This window comes from Macaca thibetana, chromosome 8, assembly GCF_024542745.1.
Source record: "Macaca thibetana thibetana isolate TM-01 chromosome 8, ASM2454274v1, whole genome shotgun sequence".
Lineage (NCBI taxonomy): Eukaryota > Metazoa > Chordata > Mammalia > Primates > Cercopithecidae > Macaca > Macaca thibetana.
The window spans coordinates 90376291-90381280 of NC_065585.1; the positions used below are offsets into that span (position 1 = coordinate 90376291).

The following is a 4990-nucleotide window of genomic DNA, read 5'->3' on the forward strand; positions in this document are numbered from 1 at the left end:
TTACAAAGAATTCTAGGCTTTTAAAACTATAATTAGCTGATGCTTCAGAAGTCATTAATTATGCTAGTAATATACATAGAAAAAAAATTGGAGTGTTTTTCTAATTTGTTCCAGTCATGTGATGTATTTAATTCTTTAAAACAGCCATGAATGATGGCTGGGCGTGGTGGGTCACGCCTGTAATCCCAGCGCTTTGGAAGGCCAAGGCAGGAGGATCACTTGAGGTCAGGAGTTCGAGACCAACCTGGCCAACATGGTGAAACCCTGTCTCTACTAAAAATATAAAAAATTAGCTGGGCATGGTGGCAGGCACCTGTAATCCCAGCTACTCAGGAGGCAGAGGCAGGAGAATTGCTTGAACCCGGGAGGCGGAGGTTGCAGTGAGCCAAGATCATGCCACTGCACTCCAAGCTAGGCAACAGAGAGACAGTCCACCTTAAAAACAAAACAACAACAACAACAAAACAAACAACAACAACAAAACACAGCAATGGATATAAAGACACATTGTCAAAACACTTGCCATTTTGGAACAAAGCATGATTATACTCCCTAATTGTGAGTTTAGTGTACATTGTGTAGCCATCCTCCTACATCCCCTGACGCCCCTTGCTAAACTGCCAAACTCTCCTTTCTCTAGGGTGCTCAGAGGTAAAGTGTGCTCTATAGGTAAAGCACGTGCTCAACTGCCATTGTAATAAAGATTAGCAAGCAACTAGTACTTGTTAAGCTAAGCCCTTCACGTGCAATGCCTAACCTCACCCTCACAGGATCCCTGAGACATAGACATTACGGGATTCCTTTTACAGATGATGAAGCTGAATGTTGGAGAGGATGAAGCATTAGCCAAGCATATAGCTAGTCAGTGAGTTCCCACTCGTACTGTGAAATTTTGGAATCTCTGTTCTTAACCTCCAGCCAGTCAAGTACCTGACACAGATGAGAGACCAGCACTCCTGGGTAAAAGTCTAAACACCACCTTTGACTCCAGAGTCTTTGGGGAGAGATAAAATTGTTCATTGCTCCCCAGTGAAAGGCAACTGAATTTATTAACTCTATTAAAGACAATTTCTAAGTGAGATTGTCTGTTCACTCGTTGTCTATCACATTCCAAATATGTTGGGTTTTTTGTTGTTGTTTTATTTTTTTTTTCACACTAAACATGTTTCCTGCATGATTTATCTCACCAGTCATCATCCACAGGACTCAGGGAAGCGACAGGAATATGCAGGTACGAGACCCAGCTTCATCTTCAACATTGTGGAAAGGGGCTGTACTGTACATGGACCAAATGTCTATGCTCCCCAACACCAATTCCACGGAGCCTGGGGAGAGTGACCTCCCAGGCTATCCATATTGGAATTTTATTTATTCTTGAAAGTTCTTGCAAGGTTTGTGTTCTAAACTTCACACTTATTACTGAGCGTGTCCCTCTTTTATTACTAGAGATTTCCCAAAGTGGATAAATGCAGTCAGCGGTCCAAATTCCTGGAGACTGGTGGGCTCTGACTGGAAGGAAGTGACATAAAATGGTGAGACCAGGCCTCGTAATCAGACAGTCCTGGGTTTGCCTCTTGACTCTGCCACTTGCATTTTATGCTGTGTGAACTTAAGTTACTTACTTAACCTTTCTGAGTTGGTTTCCTGAGTCTCCATGTTACCAATCCAATTTTCTGTCTCTTGATGTTTTCACTGAATATTTTATGGGCATTAATTGCCAAATTTGGTGTCTGCCTCCCTAGTCTCCATAAGGCTGCTGGAGTGCAGTGGTGCCATCTCGGCTCACTGCAACCCCCACCTCCCAGGTTCAAGCGATTCTCCTGCCTCAGCCTCCCGCGTAGCTGGGATTACAGGTGCACGCCATCATGTCTGGCTAATTTTTGTATTTTTAGTAGAGACAGCATTTCAAACATGTTGGCCAAGCCAGTCTCAAACTCTTGACCTCAAGCAATCCGACTGCCTTGGCCTCCCGAAGTACTGGGATTATAGGCATGTGCCACCACGCCTCACCCTAAAGTATATTTTGAATCTGTGTCCTCTATTCTTCAGAACTACTACCATAGGTCATACCACCATCATTCTTTTCCTGGACACCAAAATTTTCTCAAAATTATTCTGCCCCATTGCTTTCTTCTCCCCTTCAATCTCTTCTCCATCCATCAGCCAGAGTGATCCTTTTAAAAAGAAAAGGGATTGTGTCATTCCCTCATTAAAATCATGCAATGGCTCCTAACTCAATAATTTCAAAATCTTCTTCACACCCATTAGGATGGCTATTACAAAAAAACAAAAATCAGAAAAATCATAAGTGCTGGCAAGGGTGTGATGCAACTGGAACCCTTGTACATTGCTGGTGAGAGTGTAAAATGTGCAGCCGCTGTGGAAAACAGCATGGCGACTCCTAAAAAATAAAATGTAGAATTACCATATGATCCGGAAATTCCATTTCTGAGTATATACCCAAAAGAATCGAAAGCAGCAACTAAAACAGGTATTTGTACACCGGTGTTTGTAACAGCATTGTTCATAATAACCAAAAGATGGGAATAATCCAAAAGTCCATCAATAGGTGAATGGATAAAAAAAACATGGCATATGCATATAATGGGATATCATTCAAACTTAAAAAAGGAATGAAATTCTGATGCATTCTACAACATGGATGAATGCTGAGGACATAGTGCTGAGTGAAATCAGCCAGTCAAAAAGGACAAATACTTTACAATCCTACCTACATGGGGTACCTCGAGTACTCAAATTCAGAGACAGAAAGTAGAATTGTGGTTGCCATGGGCTGCAAAGAGAGGGAAATGGGAGCTGGTGTTTAATGGGTACAGAGAGTCAGCTTGGGAAGATGAAAGAGTTCTAGAGATGGAGGGTGGTGATGCTTGCACACAATGTGAATGTACTTAATGCCACTGAACGGTACACTGAAAAATAGTTCAGATGGCAAATTTTGTCCTATGTGTATTTACCACAGTAAAAATAATATCCAAAACTTTTACCATGATCTGAGAAGTCATAGGTGATCGAGTCATTGCCTATCTCTCGAACAGCCCTCTCATTCATTCCCACTCTGGCAGCACTCTCCAGGCTCTGTCCCTATGTCCCTTCTGTTCACGGTCAGGCTCCCTCCTACCTTGGAATATCGGCCATTCCCTCCACTCCACCCCAGTGGGCTGCTTCTCCTCCACCAGCCTCGATAAACAGCTCCACATTTCCCTCACAGTTCAATCTTGAGCGCACTATTTTTCCTGTCATATTTTACTTCTTCCTAATATGTCACAGCAGAGTTCATATTCACACTTAGTAGCTTAATGAAAGCTGCCTCGTTCTTTAAGTAAAAGCCCTGATCTCTTGTCACCCGTGAGGCTTCCACCCATGACTGAGGTAACGTTCCCTTGGAAATAATAACTCAGGGCGGTTGTGTACCTTTAGTGAGAATTTTTGAGTACTCTTAACTTGTTTACTTTATCCATCCTAAAAAGGAGACTTCAAACTGTTTACCCAGACTCTTAATTTAGTAGTTTCCATGGTGGGGGGAGGGGAAACTCTTCAACTTTCAGATTAAAAAATAAATACATTTCAAAAGACTTCCTTCATCCCTGCCTTCCATCGTGGGAGTGGTTCTGCAAGGGGGAATTCCTCTGAAATAAAATTGGGAATGGCTCCAAGAGAGTTCATGTTTCCAATATTAAGTCTTCTGACTTCTGAGGACATGGCCCGCCCACTCTTTAATCATATCTGAGGAAATTCCCCTAGCCTGGGTAAAAGATCATAATATCTTAAGAAGGTTCATGAGCTCATGAAAGGCAACTGCATTCAGAAAGCCGAGACACTCCCAGAAACCTCGTTTAAGCTACTTTTCCCTTTCGTTAACCCCTTGAATTTTCCAGATCAGGACCATACCAAATTTTAAATTATTTTCAACATGACTTTTATTTACTACACTACAAAGCAGAGAACAGCGCATGCGCTATTTCCCCAAAACTCTTCCTGTTGCATTGTCTTCATGAATATTAAAGAGCTCAGACAGATAAGCTTTAAATATTTTGTGAGCCCCATCTTCTCTTAAATGAATTTGACACTCCATATGTTAATTTTCAACACGATGTTTACCTAACATCCACTTTGAAGTTGTATGAGAGAAAGAAAGTAGTACAGCAGCGGCAGATCTCAGATGATGAGAAACAAAAAAGCTTCCTTTACTTTTCTTTTCTTTTTTTTTTTGAGACAGAGTCTCGCTCTGTCACCCAGGCTGGAGTGCAGTGGTTCGATCTTGGCTCACTGTAACCTCAGTCTCCTGGGTTCAAGCAATTCTCCTGCCTCAGCCTCCCCAAGTAGTTGGGATTACGGGCATGCACCACTACACCCAGCTAATTTTTGTATTTTTTTAGTAGAGACAAGATTTTGCCATGTTGGCCAGGCTGGTCTAGAACTCCTGACCTCAAACGATCCGCCCACCTCGACCTCTCAAAGTGCTGGGATTACAGGTGTGAGCAACCACGCCCAGCCCAAAAAAGCTTTCTTAATCACTAAAATGCTTAAAATTTGCAAAGAATGCCAAAGATGTCGGTACTAAACGTGTGTCTGTTCACATGACATCATCCACAGCCCTCTTCCTACCCTGCTTCTTCAAGGCAGGCATGTAATAAAATGAAGGAAATGGCATAAAGTATAATTCACTGTATGTAGAAAACCATTCCCCACAACTGCTGTAAACACTGCAGCTTCTACAGATGCCATGTGTATTATTTAGTTTCTGGACTCAAAAAACAAAACACTAAAACTTCAGGTGAAAACGAGGGATAGAGAGGAAAATGATCTCATATGAACCCCATTCCGACTAGTGTAAAGAAAGTGTAAGTCTGGAAATAAAGAAAGCATTTAAAGATGACAGTTGTTTGTAAATGTAGAAAGCAAGAGATTTCCATTTACGGACCCTGAGCGCATTCCAGTACAGTGTCAAGTTTTGTGCGGCGATAAGGCC

The 4990-nt window shown here is 42.1% G+C and overlaps 1 non-coding gene across 1 annotated transcript; it reads right to left on the reverse strand.

Moving 5' to 3' along the window:
* Positions 1-1160: 1160 nt before the first annotated feature.
* Positions 1161-1360, reverse strand: LOC126961898 (small nucleolar RNA SNORA73 family). The gene has a single exon (XR_007728480.1). It is a non-coding gene; the product is annotated as a small nucleolar RNA SNORA73 family (small nucleolar RNA).
* Positions 1361-4990: the final 3630 nt, after the last annotated feature.